This window comes from Staurois parvus, unplaced genomic scaffold (assembly GCF_062004578.1).
Source record: "Staurois parvus isolate SC_StPar_1 unplaced genomic scaffold, SC_StPar_1.0 ptg000924l, whole genome shotgun sequence".
Classification (NCBI taxonomy): Eukaryota; Metazoa; Chordata; class Amphibia; order Anura; family Ranidae; genus Staurois; species Staurois parvus.
Window position 1 is genome coordinate 750561 of NW_028318720.1, and position 19024 is coordinate 769584.

Consider the following 19024-nt stretch of genomic DNA (forward strand, 5'->3'; position numbering starts at 1 on the left):
AGGTAGCACAAAATCCTAGAGTTTCCAAGAATTTCTGTTCACATACAGCACTGCTTACCTACACACGCTTGAAGGGACCTGCTATAAGGACCCTCCATAAGTCAAGAGAACCCACTCCAAGGATCATTGATGAGTCGAGCCACCACCGACACAGTTTTGGTGCTACCTCACATGCAATATATGAGGTTTTGCCAAACCTTGACGTTTCCAAGACTTTCTTTTCATGCATAGTTTTCCTTATCTATGTTCATATGCTTGAAGGGACCCACTCTGTGGATTTTCCATGAGTTGAGTAATCGCTGACAAGTTTTGGCGCTACATCATATGCAATACTTGAGATAGCACCAAACCTTGAGCTTTCCAAAAATTTCTGTTCACTTACATCACTCTTTACCTACCGCCACAATATTCACATGTCTCTAGGAGCCAACTCTGAGGACCCTCCCCGAGTTGAGCTACCACTAACAAGGTTTGACACTAGTTCACATGCACTCAATTAGGTAAAATAAAACCCTGGAATTCCCAAGGCTTTCTCTTCATGAACAGTGCTCCTTACCTACCTCTACAATCTTCACATTGCTTGATGGAACCCACTTCAAGGGCCTTCCATAAGTTGAGCCATCACTGGCAAAGTTTGTTGCTACCTCATGTGTACTACTTGATGTAACGCCAAACCTTGGCGTTTCCAAGACTTTCTGTTCATGCACAGCACTCTTTATTTACCTCAAAATTCTTCACACACTTGAAAGTCCACTCCAAGGATCTTCCACCAGTTGAGATGCCACTGGAAAGGTTTGGTACTACGTCATGTGCAACACATGATTCTACTCTGATGTTATCAATGTTTCATCCATTCCATAAGGACCTGCCATAAAGTAACAGCAAACCCTGGAAATTCCAAGGCTTTCTCTTCATGAACAGTGCTCCTTACCTACTTCTACAATCCTCACATTGCTTGATGGAACCCACTCCTAGGACCTTCCATAAGTTGAGCCATCCCTGACAAGGTTTGTGCTACCTCATGTGAGGTAGCGCCAAACCTTGGAATTCCCAAGACTTTCTGTTCATGCACAACATTCTTTATCGACCTCCAAATTCCTCTACACACTTGAAGGTCCCAATCCAAGGATCCTCCACCAGCTGAGCCGCCACCAGAAAGGTTTGGTACTACCTCATGGGCACCACATGACTCTTCTCTAGCGCTATCAATGTGTTATCCTTATTTAGCAGGCCTCACTCCTGTATGTCTTTGGCAAGGACCTTCTCTGATTTCACCACTGCCACTCCCGCTAAATGGATAGAAAGTGCTTATGGTGACAAATATTACAAAAAATGGCTGTCCATAGTGTGTGAACATTTTGATTTCTCTTTAAGAATTCTCTGATTTTGTCATGCCAGATTTATGGCTCAGACTTGGCCTGTTTCCTGAGACTCTTGTCTGTGAATCTGTATAATTCCAGCCCACTCTCTCCTGCATCAGACAGCGCGACTGTCAGCGTTTCCAGAACAAAAAAGAAATATGACATTTCAGAAGGAACCATTAACCATTTCAGAAATGACAAAAGTGAAATTGCTTTAATTGTTTCTGACATATTTCGTATCCTGCGGAGAGAGATTAAAGTTTCTCTGTGAAAGAATGGCAGAACAGGGAGAGAGAGAGAGAGAAAAAACACCTGACACAATGGTAGCGGTAAACAGGCCCTCCTAATCCTCTCAGCGAATCATAATCTCCCTTATTAATGACTCTGGGAGACCCGCGGACCCTATAAAGCCTATATTAGGTAAAAGAATACAGTGAGGATTGGAAAGTGACAGATAAAGCAAATAGCTGGCTCCTAAACAAACACGACAGGACAGGAAAAGATGACAAATGATGGGATTGTGTCAGCTTGAGAACAGATTGGGCTAATGGCACGCCGGACTTTGCTCCCCAGGGGATCAATGTGCTGTCAGACTGGAGAGGTGGAGACCTTGTGAATGGTATTTGTGCGGACAAAAAGGAGATCACGGAGGATATTCAGGACAGATATTGCTCAGGGTAAAGCCTACATACAGAAAAGCCTCTCGTTTATTTTTTAAAGTGGCCTTGTCTACATGGCATATTGACGTCCATTTTGTTGGATTATTTGGTTAGGTCAAAAGCGATGTTAATCTGAAAAGGGAATGATCTTGTCGCTCTTTGCAGATGTACACCCAATCACCAAAATCTCATATAAGGTTTAACATGGTAATTAGATTTTTTTAGTGGTCCACTTAGTGGGCTCTTCTAGAAGATAGAGTGGTGGGCCTGTGATGTGTTGGTGCTGCATAATTCCCCAGTCATTCCTCCATACCATCAGGCCATTGAGTACTGAAGAGCATGCTTCATATAATAAGAGCCCTTACCTGCTCCACCTGTAAGGTGGATCCTAGGCTGGAGCTTGTTTGTCTGCAGCCATGGCTAACGAGATGTCACGGAGCTGGAGCTTCACCGTAGAAGAGGGGTATCTTGTGGCACTGTGGTGGGTGTAATAGAGGGGAGGAAGCTCATGTGGCACAGTGGTGGGTGTATTAGAGGGTATGGGGGTGCTGTGGCACTGTGGTGGGTGTATTAGAGGGTAGGGGGGTCCAATGGCACTGTGGTGGGTGTATTAGAGGGGAGGGGCATCCTCTGACACTGTAGTGGGTGAATTAGTGGGGAGAAAGGTCCTGTGGCACTGTGGTGGGTGTGTTAGAAGGGAGGAAGGTCCTGTGGCACTGTGGTTGGTGTATTAAAGAGGAGGAAGGTCCTGTGGCACTGTGGTGGGTGTGTTAAAGGGGGGGGAAGGTCCTGTGGCACTTTGGTGGGTGTGTTAGAGGGGAGTAAGGTCCTGTGGCACTGTGGTTGGTGTATTAGAGAGGAGGAAGGTCCTGTGGCACTGTGGTGGGTGTGTTAAAGGGGGGGGGAAGGTCCTGTGGCACTGTGGTGGGTGTGTTAGAAGGGAGGAAGGTCCTGTGGCACTGTGGTTGGTGTATTAGAGAGGAGGAAGGTCCTGTGGCACTGTGGTGGTTGTGTCAAAGGGGGGGAAGGTCCTGTGGCACTGTGGTGGGTGTGTTAAAGGGGAGGAAGGTCCTGTGGCACTTTGGTGGGTGTGTTAGAGGGGAGTAAGGTCCTGTGGCACTTTGATGGGTGTGTTAGAGGGGAGGAAGGTCCTGTGGCACTGTGGTGGGTGTGTTAGAGGGGAGGAAAGTCCTCTTGCACCGTGGTGCATGTGTTAGAGGGGAGGAAGGTTTTGTGCTACTGTGTTGGGTTTATTAGTGGGGATGGAGGTCTTGTGGCACTGTGGTGGGTGTGTTAGAGGGGAGGATGGTCCTGTGCCACTGTGTTGGGTTTATTAGTGGGGAGGGAAGTCCTGTGGCACTGTGGTGGGTGTATTAGAGGGGAGGAAGGTCCTGTGCCACTGTGTTGGGTTTATTAGTGGGGAGGGAAGTCCTGTGGCACTGTGGTGGGTGTATTAGAGGGAAGGGAGGTCCATTGGCACTGTAGTTGGTGTATTAATGAGGGAGGAGGGATGCTATGGCACTCTGGTTGGTATATTAGAGGATGGGAAGAATCCTATGGCCCTGTGTGGGAGTTCTAGAGAAGGAGAGAGTCCTGTGGCACTGTGGATGGTGTATTAGAGGGGAGGGCATCCTGTGGCACTGCGGTGAATGTATTAGGGGGAGGGGTTCCTGTGGCACTGTGGTGGGTGTATCAGAGGAGAGGGGGGGCCCTAATGCCCTGCTGTAGGTGTATTAGAGGGGATGGGGTCCTATGGCACTGTGGTTGGTGTATTCATTGTACATGGTATATGAACCTGTTACCATCACGGTCACCATCATGAACCCTGCTCTGAGAAATGCCATGTAGCTATCACTGGAGTGCACGTAGACTGGAATTAGCTGCTAAGAAACTTTTTTGAATTCAGCAGATTCCACAAAGAATTGAAAAATATGGCAATTGTTTTTAATACTCAATGCTGTAGAAAACTAAATGCCTATCAGTAAGATTTACATCTCCTTTAAATATCACAATAAGGGTCTGTTCACACGAATGGTTTGCAGTAAAGCCGCATTTGCAAGTTGATATGCAATGCGTTAAGGCAGCCATTTTCTTAAATGCAGTGCAGCTAAACACACCGATGGCATACTCCTGTGTCTTGTGGTGTCCTACGATGCATTTGTGTTGCAGTGCATTGACTAGGTGCATTGGGATGCCTTTTGAAATGAATGGGAGAACACCTATTTTTACTACACTCTTCCTCAAATCATTACTATGAAGGAGATCTAAGGACTCAATATATGTGTTTGAGGGAAATTAATTTACTTAAAAGGACAACTTTTTTTGGAGTACAAGTATGAATTTTTCAAGGGCCCATTCACATCATTTGCATTGGGCTGCACTAGACAAGCGCAGTTCCAATGCAAAGATCAGGACATTGAAGACCTCCAGCTGCAGGTGAATATTCAATGAGGGAAAACTGCTATCGGGAGCAACAGACAGAATGGGGTCCATAAGGGACCCTATTACTAAAGTTTAAGCTGCCCTATAAAGTGAATGTCAAGTCAAAAACTTGAGAACACTTTTTTTGTTTTTGATAGAGCGCGGAAGGTTTACAATTCCCGTCCCATCAGTTGGGGACTCCAGCCATATCTTCTGACATTTAGCTGGGCATCCTTTGCTGTTGTAGGCTGCTTTATATTGCGGTAAAACAATTAATTAAGGATTTCCAACATTCCAAGGTTGGAGGGGTTGGGGACTTCCAGAGTAATACAATGGCTTTTCTAGCATAAAATAAAAGTTGGCCAATTTGGTCCATTTCCTCAAAGCCAAGGGATCCACCAGACCCAGGAGACAAATTTGAGGAACTGAAATGTTAGTTAAGGATGTAATATACTTTAAATAATAATTCTGGGTATAGATATTTTTACACAGTTAAATTGGTCCAGCTTGGAGCAATGTAACTATGTATACACCATTTGAGGCAAAGGAAATCCAAACCGGCGTACTCCAAGTAAGCCCAAGTGTCAAACAAATGAAAGCAGCTTCAGCCCGGCTCCATCCGGGCAATGCCCTTCAATGCATTTCGTTCATAACTATATAAGAAATATCTATACCTGGAATCCTTCTTTAATAATTGAGTATAGTAGCTGCTTATTCTTTTGTCCATGCCTACTTGAGTGATTTCCATTTTCCAGGGACATTGGCCGGGTAGGGTATATACATAATTCTATTGGTCCATGATGGACCAATGGACCTATACATGAAATATCTATACCTGGAATCTTTCTTTAATAATTGAGTATAGTAGCCGCTTATTCTTCCACATGTCCAAAGGATATGAATAAAGTCCATGCCTACTTCAGTGATTTCCAGTTTCCAGGGGCATTGGCCAGGTAGGGTATATACTTAGTTACACGGATCCAAGCTGCACCAACGTAACTATGTAAAAACTATCTATACCAGGAATTGTTCTTTAATACTTGAGTCTAGTAGCCCTTTATTCTTCTATATGTCCAAAGGATATGGATAAAGCCTGCTGGTGCATTAAGACATCGCCAACAAATGCTGAAGGAATTGGTGGAGTTTCTTCCCAGTCTTGCTGGAGTAAGATAAGAATGGTGTACAATAAAGTTTTTGTGTCAATGATAGATCAATGGAACTATACATGAAATATCTATACTTGGAATCCTTCTTTAATAATTGAGTCTAGTAGCCACTTATTCTTCCACATGTCCAAAGGATATAGACAATGTCCATGCCTACTTGAGTGATTTCCATTTTCCAGGGGCATTGGCCGGGTAGGGTATATAGATAATTCTGTTGGTCCATGATGGACCAATGGAACTATACATGATATATATCTATACCTGGAATCCTTCTTTAATAATTGAGTCTAGTAGCCACTTATTCTTCCACATGTTCAAAGGAAAAGGTCAATGTCCATGCCTACTTGAGTGATTTACATTTTCCAGGGGCATTGGCCGGGTAGGGTATATACATAATTCTATTGGTCCATGATGAACCAATGGAACTATACATGAAATATCTATACCTGGAATCCTTCTTTAATAATTGAGTCTGCTAGCCACTTATTCTTCTACATGTCCGAAGGATATGGATAAAGCCTGATGGTGTATTAACACATCTCCAACAAATGCTGAAGGAATTGGTGGAGTTTCTTCCCAGTCTTGCTGGAGTAAGATAAGAATGGTGTACAATAAAGTTTTTGTGTCCATGATGGATCAATGGAACTATACATGAAATATCTATACCTGGAATCCTTCTTTAATAATTGAGTCTAGTAGCCTCTTATTCTTCCACATGTCCAAAGGATATGGACAATGTCCATGCCTACTTCAGTGATTTCCATTTTCCAGGGGCATTGGCTGGGTAGGGTATATACATAGTACCATTGGTCCATGCTGGACCAATGGAACTATACATAAAATATCTATACCTGGAATCCTTCTTTAATAATTGAGTCTGGTAGCCACTTATTCTTCTACATGTCCGAAGGATATGGATAAAGCCTGCTGGTGTATTAACACACCTCCAACAAATGCTGAAGGAATTGGTGGAGTTTCTTCCCAGTCTTGCTGGAATAAGATAAGAATGGTGTACAATAAAGTTTTTGTGTCCATGATGGATCAATGGAACTATACATGAAATAGCTATACTTGGAATCCTTCTTTAATAATTGAGTATAGTAGCCGCTTATTCTTCCACATGTCCAAAGGAAATGGACAATGTCCATGCCTACTTGAGTGATTTCCATTTTCCAGGGGCATTGGCCGGGTAGGGTATATAGATAATTCTATTGGTCCATGATGGACCAATGGAACTATACATGATATATATCTATACCTAGAATCCTTCTTTAATAATTGAGTCTAGTAGCCTCTTATTCTTCCACATGTCCAAAGGATATGGGACAATGTCCATGCCTACTTCAGTGATTTCCATTTTCTAGGGGCATTGGCAAGGTAGGGTATATACATAGTACCATTGGTCCATGCTGGACCAATGGAACTATATATGAAATATCTATACCTAGAATCCTTCTTTAATAATTGAGTCTAGTAGCCACTTATTCTTCCACATGTTCAAAGGAAAAGGTCAGTGTCCATGCCTACTTCAGTGATTTACATTTTCCAGGGGCATTGGCCAGGTAGGGTATATATATAATTCTATTGGTCCATGATGGACCAATGGAACTATACATGAAATATCTATACCTGGAATCCTTCTTTAATAATTGAGTCTGGTAGCTGCTTATTCTTCCACATGTCCAAAGGATATGTACAATGTCCATACCTACTTGAGTGATTTCCATTGTACAGGGGCATTGGCCAGGTAGGGTATACACTGTACATAATTCTCTTGGTCCATGATGGACCAATGGAACTATACATGAAATATCTATACCTGGAATCCTTCTTTAATAATTGAGTCTGGCAGCCGCTTATTCTTCCACATGTCCAAAGGATATAGACAATGTCCATGCCTACTTCAGTGATTTCCATTTTCCAGGGGCATTGGCTGGGTAGGATATATACATAATTCTATTGGTCCATGATGGACCAATGGAACTATACATAAAATATCTATACCTGGAATCCTTCTTTAATAATTAAGTCTGGTAGCCACTTATTCTTCCACATGTCCGAAGGATATGGATAAAGCCCGCTGGTGTATTAACACATCTCCAACAAATGCTGAAGGAATTGGTGGAGTTTCTTCCCAGTCTTGCTGGTGTAAGATAAGAACGGTGTACGAACGGTGTACAATAAAGTTTCTGTGTTCAGCTGTAAAAAAAACCCGACCAGGGCCATGCTCTAGCAAAAAAAAAAAAGTTTGAGGATTGACATGCACTTTAATTTTTACTGACTTGGAATCGTAGGAGCACTAATCACCGACCAGTTTAAAATGTCCTTTTAGACGACGACTTCAGACTTATAGTCAGCCGACCTTTCAGCTTCTTTTTACTATTTTAAACCTGAGCTGTTTTTATTACCTTGCCTTGGTGACCGAAATAATTGCACATAGTAAAGCGCATGCAAACAGCCCATCCCCCCCCCCCCTCTCCTTTTTTTCTGTACCGCAGTTCCTTATTAGCGTAAAAGCCATAGCCGCATATTCAAGCCCGTAGGAGCAGGCCTACCACTCCCCCGCCACGGTTTCCCGCTGCTGAAAATGAGATAAGGCGATACCTTTAATAACATGTTAACAGGATGGAACAATTGAAGTATCAGATAGAATCGCATTTCCTTTGGAATATAACTGCCTCTAATGTGCCCTTCTTAGCATAGGGCTCCTCCAGGCCCCGCATTACCGTTGGTTAGGGCTGCTCGCCTGTTGCTGACGTGCGGATATTTTATCAATGTGCAAATTGTGCATTAGCTGTTACAGAAACATCTCTGGTATAGTCATCTGGAAGTGAAATGGATAGCCCGCTGGGATGAAGTAGCACATTGTCTTTCAGTCGAAGGAGATCCCTTGCTGTTATCCCTTTTTTTGTGTGCCGTCGCTCGCTGTGCCTGTCAGCCGTAGGGGTAGGTCCCCCGTACCAATCCGTAAAGGAAGTGCCGCTTATTGTTGCTTCAAAAAAAGGAAAAAAAAAAAAATTATAAAAAAAAAAAAATAAAAGAGTGGTCTTCACTGAGCTTTCACCCCAGTCTACTTGAAAATGACTTGCAAATGAGAGTCCCGCCAACGCAATTGCAGATAAAGAGCGGAAAAAAAAAAAAGGAGAATGCGATCTATTATATACAGCTGCCATTAATTGTGTGACAGTACGCGAGGTCTTGGAGGCTCGTTAATGAGGTGACAGAAGGTTTTTTTTTTTTCTGGAGATATGCATCGAAGCATAGGGCAAGACGAACAAAATAGAATGTAAAAGGGGAGAAATGATATTTAGGGGTCACCTTCAGCCGTTTTCCGGGTGACATTTTATAATAAGTGCGGGTGATTGGTCATTAAGGTTGGAGTGGCTGTACAAATGGGCAGTGCAAAGATGGCGCTCATAGACGTGTAGCATCCAATCAGATTTCAGTATATGGGAAATTGGGGCCAGGGGCGGACTGACCATTCGAGCACTTGGGCAGTGCCCGAGGGCTCGAGGTCAGAAGGGGGCCCCATGAGATGCCACTGGTACCTTTTATAGGTTTTTTTGGGTGTGGTTTGAGTGTGGGCGAGGACACAGGGGCCCCATGATCCCCTATTGCCCAGGGGCCCCATGAGTTGTCAGTCCGCCCCTGATTGGGGCTCATTCATGGTAGTGGCTAGGGAAGGGGGTGGTAAATACAGGCAGAAATGCAGCTGTACACATGCATTGAGCCCGCAGCAAAAATAAATGGTATGTCCTACCAAGTGGTAATGCCACTGAACACGACCCATTCAATTGGATAGGGCGTACCATCACAACTGCCCTGTGGGCAGGGGCGGACTGACAACTCATGGGGCCCCCGGGCAATAGGGGATCATGGGGCCCCTGTGTCCTTGCCCAAACAAAAAAGGCTATGAAAAAGGTACCAGGGGCATCTCATGGGGCCCCCTAATGACCCCGGGCCCTCGGGCAGTGCCGAGTTTCCAAATGGTCAGTCTGCCCCTGCCTGTGGGCCAGCATTTTGAGGGTTTTTGAGAGTTAAAACAGGAAGTGAAGAGGCGACGTATCACCTCCACACCATCTAACAAATGCAGTTTGTGGTGGATTGCTTTTCAGAAGCAGGCGGAGGAGCCCAAAGTATAGTACAGGTAAACCCTTATTTTCATTATGTTTGCCATCGTTCCTCACTGTATACAGTTTTCTTTAACAAATCATTTTCTGCAAACCTTCTGCAGAGTTTCTTAGCTGGAGATCCTGCCAGTAACATCACTTCCTGTTTCAGGGTGACAACACTAAGTCACTGCTTTGTGATCAGCAGCAGCAGTGTTGTTAGGGTTGCCACCTCATCCCTTTAAACCCGAACACATATTAATTACACAGGTTCTGGGGCTAATTGAATACAGGTAAGGCACTAGGTGAGTTAAATTACCACTTTAATCAGCCACAGAACCTGTGTAATTAATATGTGTTCAGATTTAAAGGGATGAGGTGGCCACCCTAAGTGTTGTCAGACGGCCATACAAGCTGCTTTGTTTGCCTTTGGCTTTCCTATTTATGGACTTGATAGTCAGGTCAACAGCCAACTGAAGGAGTGCGCACAGCAAGCTGACCATGCTGCTAGTAATTGCAAAGTCCTTTAGTTGGCTGTTGAGATGCCCATTGAGTTTTTAAGACAGGCAACCCAATGGCCAACTGAGATGAGGTAGGGGTGAGGCGCTGAATATGGAACTTCTACCAATAGAAATGCAGCCCCTTTGGTGATGCCAAATAGCTTGGGTTCTGCGGGTCAACTGCCAATTAAAGGAATGCACACAACAGGTTGTCCATTGAGAAGTCCTTTAGTTGGTTGTTGAGTTTTTTTAGGAGACTTGTTGGGGGACTTTGGTGAGATATCAGGGGTTAAAACAGACCTCCAATGTTTAACCTTTGAGACAGAAAAAGGAGATTGAGACCACAGCCCTCAACCTCCCTTTTTGCAGCCTTAGCTGCATAGAATGAATGGACAGGAATAGTTGTGTACAGAGCTTCAGGTTCATTCACAAACTGAAGCACAGTAATACAGTTTACTATGCTTCAGTTATGTGGATACAGCGGGGTGACCGATACCGATCACGCACTCTGTCCATTCAGAAAAGGAAGGGGCCGGTTAATTACATACAAAATTTACTGGCCCCTCTCTTGCTCTCCACCCTGAAACATCCATCGCAACAGCCGGTGGGAGAGGGGATAGGGGAAGTCAGAAGAGCTGAGAGGGGATGAGGGGGGGCCAGGAGACTACACAGGGGCAGCAGGACCTGGATAGGAGGGGTGGCATATAGTGGAACCAATCCCCTCCATTTTCCTCCTGCAGCTTTTCAAAAAAACGCAGGGTATCGGTTCCTCTATGTGCCACCCCTTCTATCCAGGTATACAGGGGAGCCGCAGGGGCCCCCTTGGAGCAATTGCAACCCCTGCAATCCCTGAAATTACGCCCCTGGTTCAGCAGGTCAACAACCAACTAAAGGAATTGGGTTTAGCAGGCCAATGGCCAACTGAAGGACTGCGCAATGCAAGCTGACAATGCTGATACTAAGTCCTTTAGTTGGATGTTAACCTGCCTATATAGTTTATAAGATAGGCATCCCAACAGCCAATTGAGTTGAGGTGGGTGTAAGGAGATGGATATGGGTCTGCTCCAAAAAAAAAAAAAAAAATCCTTAGTGGAGACAAATGGCTTGGGTTCAATAGGACAACGACCAACGAAAGGAGCTAGGTTCAGCAGGTCAATGGCCAATTGAAGGAGTGCACATTGCAGACTACAGCACTGCTAATTGTGAAGTGCTTTAGATGGGGGCTGAGCTGCCTATCAGGTTTATAAGATAGGCAGCCCAACATCCAACTGAGATGAGATAGATGTGGGTGCTGAATACGGGTCTGCTACCAAAAGGAATTAGGTCCTTAGTGGAGTGAAATGTCTTGGGTTCAGCAAGTGGCAGACCAATTAAAGGAGTTGAGTGTGGCCAACAGAAGGAGTGTGCATGGCAAGCTGACAACGCTGCTGCTAATTGTGAAGTCCTTTAGTTGGCTGTTGACCTACCTATCTGCTTTATAAGGTAGGCCAACCAACAGCCAACTGAGATGAGATAGGTGTGGGTTGCTGAATATGGGTCTGCTACCAAAAAGGAATTAAGTCCTTAGTGGAGTGAAATGGCTTGGGTTCAGCAAGTCAACGACCAAGTATAGGAGTTGGGTTCGGCAGGTCATTGGCCAACTGAAAGAATGAACAGAGCAGGCTTATAATGCTGAAGGCAATTTCGTTGTAGGTTATCACGCTGAAGGTGGTTTCAATGGCTTGGTTCAGCAAGTGAAGGACCATTTAAAGGAGTTGGGCTCGACAGGTCAGTGGCCAACAGAAGGAGTGCGCATGGCAAGCTGACAACACTGCTGCTAAATGTGAAGTCCTTTAGTTGGCTGTTGACCTGCCTATCTGCTTTATAAGATAGACTGACCAACAGCTAACTGAGATGAGACAGGTGTGAGGTGCTGAATATGCGTCCGCTACCACAAAGAATTAAGTCCTTAGTGGAGTCAAATTACTTGGGTTCAGCAAGTCAATGACCAACTACAGGAGTTGGGTTTTGCAGGTCATTGGCCAACTGAAGGAATGTGCATGGCAGGCTTATAATGCTGAAGGCAATTTACTTGGAAGTTATCACGCTGAAGGTGGTTTCATTGGAAGTTATCACGCTGAACGTGGTTTCAATGGAGGTTATCACGCTGAAGGTGGTTTCATTGGAGGTTATCACTCTGAAGGTGGTTTCATTGGAGGTTATCACGCTGAAGGTGGTTTCATTGGAGGTTATCACTCTGAAGGTAGTTTCATTGGAGGTTATCACGCTGAAGGTCATTTCATTAAAGGTTATCACGCTGAAGGTGGTTTCAATGGAGGTTATCACGCTGAAGGTGGTTTCATTGGAGGTTATCACGCTGAAGGTGGTTTCATTGGAGGTTATCACTCTGAAGGTGGTTTCGCTGGTGGTTATCACACTGAAGATGGTTTTGTTGGTGGTTATCATGCTGAAGGTGGTTTCATTGGAGGTTATCACTCTGAAGGTCGTTTCATTGGAGGTAATCACGCTGAAGGTGGTTTCATTAAAGGTTATCACGCTGAAGGTGGTTTCATTGGAGGTTATCAGTCTGAAGGTGGTTTCATTGGAGGTTATCATGCTGAAGGTGGTTTCATTGGAGGTTATCACGCTGAAGGTGGTTTTGCTGGTGGTTATTACACTGAAGGTAGTTTCATTGGAGGTTATTACACTGAAGGTGGTTTCACTGGAGGTTATCACTCTGAAGGTGGTTTCATTGGAGGTTATCACTCTGAAGGTAGTTTCATTGGAGGTTATCACACTGAAGGTGGTTTCATTGGAGGTTATCACACTGAAGGTGGTTTCATTGGAGGTTATCACTCTGAAGGTCGTTTCATTGGAGGTTATCACGCTGAAGGTGGTTTCGTTAAAGGTTATCACGCTGAAGGTGGTTTCATTGGAGGTTATCAGTCTGAAGGTGGTTTCATTGGAGGTTATCATGCTGAAGGTGGTTTCATTGGAGGTTATCATGCTGAAGGTGGTTTCATTGGAGGTTATCAGTCTGAAGGTGGTTTCATTGGAGGTTATCACGCTGAAGGTGGTTTTGCTGGTGGTTATTACACTGAAGGTAGTTTCATTGGAGGTTATTACACTGAAGGTGGTTTCACTGGAGGTTATCACGCTGAAGGTGGTTTCATTGGAGGTTATCACTCTGAAGGTGGTTTCATTGGAGGTTATCACTCTGAAGGTGGTTTCATTGGAGGTTATCACTCTGAAGGTAGTTTCATTGGAGGTTATCACACTGAAGGTGGTTTCATTGGAGGTTATCACACTGAAGGTGGTTTCATTGGAGGTTATCACTCAGAAGGTAGTTTCATTGGAGGTTATCACACTGAAGGTGGTTTCATTGGAGGTTATCACTCTGAAGGTGGTTTCATTGGAGGTTATCACTCTGAAGGTGGTTTCATTGGAGGTTATCACTCTGAAGGTAGTTTCATTGGAGGTTATCACACTGAAGGTGGTTTCATTGGAGGTTATCACACTGAAGGTGGTTTCATTGGAGGTTATCACTCTGAAGGTAGTTTCATTGGAGGTTATCACACTGAAGGTGGTTTCATTGGAGGTTATCACTCTGAAGGTGGTTTCATTGGAGGTTATCACTCTGAAGGTGGTTTCATTGGAGGTTATCACTCTGAAGGTAGTTTCATTGGAGGTTATCACGCTGAAGGTCATTTCATTAAAGGTTATCACGCTGAAGGTGGTTTCAATGGAGGTTATCACGCTGAAGGTGGTTTCATTGGAGGTTATCACGCTGAAGGTGGTTTCATTGGAGGTTATCACTCTGAAGGTGGTTTCGCTGGTGGTTATCACACTGAAGATGGTTTTGTTGGTGGTTATCATGCTGAAGGTGGTTTCATTGGAGGTTATCACTCTGAAGGTCGTTTCATTGGAGGTAATCACGCTGAAGGTGGTTTCATTAAAGGTTATCACGCTGAAGGTGGTTTCATTGGAGGTTATCAGTCTGAAGGTGGTTTCATTGGAGGTTATCATGCTGAAGGTGGTTTCATTGGAGGTTATCACGCTGAAGGTGGTTTTGCTGGTGGTTATTACACTGAAGGTAGTTTCATTGGAGGTTATTACACTGAAGGTGGTTTCACTGGAGGTTATCACTCTGAAGGTGGTTTCATTGGAGGTTATCACTCTGAAGGTAGTTTCATTGGAGGTTATCACACTGAAGGTGGTTTCATTGGAGGTTATCACACTGAAGGTGGTTTCATTGGAGGTTATCACTCTGAAGGTCGTTTCATTGGAGGTTATCACGCTGAAGGTGGTTTCGTTAAAGGTTATCACGCTGAAGGTGGTTTCATTGGAGGTTATCAGTCTGAAGGTGGTTTCATTGGAGGTTATCATGCTGAAGGTGGTTTCATTGGAGGTTATCATGCTGAAGGTGGTTTCATTGGAGGTTATCAGTCTGAAGGTGGTTTCATTGGAGGTTATCACGCTGAAGGTGGTTTTGCTGGTGGTTATTACACTGAAGGTAGTTTCATTGGAGGTTATTACACTGAAGGTGGTTTCACTGGAGGTTATCACGCTGAAGGTGGTTTCATTGGAGGTTATCACTCTGAAGGTGGTTTCATTGGAGGTTATCACTCTGAAGGTGGTTTCATTGGAGGTTATCACTCTGAAGGTAGTTTCATTGGAGGTTATCACACTGAAGGTGGTTTCATTGGAGGTTATCACACTGAAGGTGGTTTCATTGGAGGTTACCACTCTGAAGGTAGTTTCATTGGAGGTTATCACACTGAAGGTGGTTTCATTGGAGGTTATCACTCTGAAGGTGGTTTCATTGGAGGTTATCACTCTGAAGGTGGTTTCATTGGAGGTTATCACACTGAAGGTAGTTTCATTGGAGGTTATCACACTGAAGGTGGTTTGATGGCGATTATCACACTGAAGGTGGTTTCATTGGAGGTTATCATTCTGAAGGTGGTTTCATTGAAGGTTATCACGCTGAAGGTTGTTTCTTAGGCCAATATCACACTGAATGTGATTTAGTTGGCAGTTATCACGCTGAGGGCAGTTTAATTTGCAGTAATCATGATGATCTAGGGGGCATTTGGACTTATCAAGGTCAAGTGTCAATCCATACCAGGCTATCACTTATTTCCCTTTGCTGATCTATGGAACATGACTGCTATGGGCTGCTGCCCTTTCTACAAGGCATCACCATGCTGAGTCAGTCTATGTGTGCAGCATTCAGTTGCAGGATATTGTGCCCACGGCTCTGCGCTCCATGGCCCTGTGAATGGACGCACTGTTCTGAAGCCTCTTCTAATGTCACTGAGGCTTGACTCTGACTTGCGGTCTTGTAGTGCCGGAAAATGAGCCAAGTATGAATGAATTCTGGCAGGGATACCCGGACTCTTAAAGCTGAATTCCAGGTATGAATGTTCTTCAATAGTTATACCGGTCCAGCTTAGACCATGGTGGGACTGTATGTGCCGTACCTGAGGGACCCCCGTAGACGTGAACTGCTGTAGAGGTTACGTCTACTACAGTGGTTGTCCTCTAAGAGGCTGCCCAGCTGCATAGTAACCACAGTAGGCCGCTTGCTTGGCATGGCCGCCATACACAGAATGACAGAATGGCGTTCTCTGATTGGACAAGGTGGAAAGTTGGAGTGGTTGTGTTATAATCTCCACCTTGTCCAATCAGAGAACACTTTGCATTCCTTGAGAAAAATGCAATTCATTTCTTCCATCTCCATCACTTGTGCGACTTGTCGTGGGACACATAAAGCCACATGACGAGTCTCAGCCCCATGTATTTCAATGGAAGCCAGGGGCGGACTGACCAACTTTTTTCAACTTGTTGCTGGGCAGAATAAAAAGCAAAACGCATCAAAAACGCACTACATGCTTTTCTGCAGCGTCTCCGTTGAAGTCTATTGAACCAAAAACGCAATGTTTTGCGTCTAAAAAATTCCCGGAACCCTTTCCAAAAAAATCAGTTGATCCGTTTCTGCAGTACCTTGTGCGGTGTGCTTTGAGTTTTTGCACACACGTTTTTTGCGTGTTTTTGATGCGTTTTTTTTAACGTGTTTTTGATGCATTTTTTCTTGTTGCTAGTCAGCTTAAAACGCAAAATGCATAAAAAAAGCGTAAAAAAACCCGCATCAAAAACCCGCAAAAAGCACGACATGCTTTTCAGCAGCGTCTCTATGGAAGTCTATAGAACCAAAAACGCAACTTTTTTAAAAAACATCCCTGACCCTTTCGAAAAAGTGAGTCGGGTGAGAACGCGGAAATGTGAACGCGTCGCATAGGAAATCGTGTTAAATGGCCTGCTGTGCGTTTCCGCAAAATGCTGCAGAAAATGCTTAGGTGTGAACCTAGACCCCGGTTCACACCTATGCGGCCGCGCGGTTTGCGCGGACAGAAGAGCCCATTCATTTGAATAGACTCCCGTGACACGCAGGGAAGAAGTCCCGGCACTTCTTCTGAAAACGCAGTCAAGGTTCCCAGTACGGTTGCGTTTTCCACTGTGGGCGGCGTGCCATTAGAACCAATGGCACCCGCCCGCGGGTCCGCAGTTCTCTGTGCGGGTGGTGCGGCTGCACAGATTTTTGTGCGGATCCGCAGCGGCACCACCCGCATAGATGTTAACCTAGCCTTAGTCGTGTGACTTTCAGGTCGCAGCAGAGGCGGACTGACAAGTCATGGGCCCCCCGGGCAATAGGGGATCATGGGGCCCCTGGGCAATAGGGGATCATGGGGCCCCTGTGTCCTTGCCCAAACTCAAAAAAGCCTATGAAAAAGGTACCAGGGGCATCTCATGGGGCCCCCTACTGACCCCGGGCCCTCGGGCAGCGCCCGGTTTTCCAAATGGTCAGTCCGCCCCTGGGTCGCAGTAGTGTGAACCAAGCTGAAGCTAGAAGCTGATTGGCTCCACAGCCGCGCCAGATTCGGAGTGCTCCAGTTTTAATAAATCCCCCCCCCCCCACAGCGCAGTCCCGGTCTAATCTGCAACTTTTTCCTATAGAATGGCGATTTGTGCTGCGTCGGGTGACAGGCGCACTTTAAATCCCGGCACTGGATGACTCATTTGTTTTCGGGACTGCGGATTTCACAAACACAGAAATCTCCGGGAATGGGTCTGCGACTCCACCTGGAATGTTGACTCTCTGAGATTGCGGCTTTGTGATGCATGACGGGAACCTTGCCAGCAGATCCGGTAGTTTTCCAGGACCGGCTCTCAGATCAGCACCAGGATCGGTGTCCAGTGCCCATCCCCCCCCCCACCAGGGAAAACTGGAGCGAGAGAACTAAAAGTTGATGTAGTTGCCTTTTAATTTAAAGGGGAACTCCGACTAAAACCAAAAAAGCCAGGCAAGCAGCATTTTCAACAGCAGGTTTTCCAGCAGCAGCTTTCCTTTAAATTAGAACTAGAACTTTTTTCATTTTTTGGGAGGGTTATAACGCTTGACGGGTTTTCTTTTCTTTCTTTTTTTTTCACCTGTGTCTCCACTGGGGAGATTTCCCTTCATTCCCTGTCCCATAGCCGAAACAGGAAGTGGGGGAATCCCTGGTTATCACCAGAACTAGTGTCCCCATTGGAAAATCTCCCCTCCAATCCTGTCCTGGGGAGCTGCGGATTTTGTGGGCGCTCTCACCAGTGTTAGTTCACACCCAGGGGTGGACTGACAACTCATGGGGCCCCCGGGCAATAGGGGATCATGGGGCCCCTGGGCAATAGGGGATCATGGGGCTCCCGGGCAATAGGGGATCATGGGGCTCCCGGGCAATAGGGGATCATGGGGTCCCCGGGCAATAGGGGATTAGGGGGCTCCCGGGCAATAGGGGATCATAGGGCCCCTGGGCAATAGGGGATCATGGGACCCCTGTGTCCTCGCCCACACTCAAACCACACCCACAAAAGCCTGTGAACGGTACCAGGGGCATCTCATGGGGCCCCCTACTGACCCAGGGCCCTAGGGCAGTGCCCGAGTTCCCAAATGGTCAGTCCACCCCTGGTGTCAGGAAAACTTGTCAGAAGTGGCTCATGCTGATAGCAGAAGAAGGAGGCAGCAGACAGAAATGGCACTGAGTGCTCCAGAGTGAGATAGGTACACACTATAGAGGGATGTGCTTTGTTCATATTTCAGTGCCTGAGTTTCCAAATGGTCAGTCCACCCCTGCTCACACCTATGCGTTTTCCATTTATCATGATCTCCTATGGGACAGGTTCACATCTCGGCATTTTCACCCAGAGCGTTTTTTTTTAAAGGGTGTAAACAGGGTTTTTTACACGCAAAACGTTGCGTTTTTGGTTCAATAGACTTCAACGGAAACGCTGCAGAAAAGCATGTAGTGCATGTTTGATGCGTTTTGCTTTTTATTCTGCCCGGCAACAAGTTGAAAAAAGAAAGAAAAAAACGTAAAGTGCAAAAATGCATAAAAAACGAGGTGAAAACGCAAAATGCACCGAAAAAAGCACTGCAGAAACGGATCAAACGCAAACCGCATAGGTGTGAACCGAGCCTTAACCCGGGTTCATGCTGATGCGGTGCAGCCAGGGGCGGACTGACAACTCATGGGGCCCCCGGGCAATAGGGGATCATGGGGCCCCTGTGTCCTCACCCACACTCAAAAAAGCCTATGAAAAAGGTACCAGGGCCATCTCATGGGGCCCCCTACTGACCCCGGGCCCTCGGGCAGTGCCCGAGTTTCCAATTGGTCAGTCTGCCCCTGGGTGCAGCATATCACATGTGATTCGCACAGGAAGCGCACCGCATTCCTCTGCAAATCACATGCGAATTCTATGTGCCACGATTTTTGGAAAGGGTCGGGGACT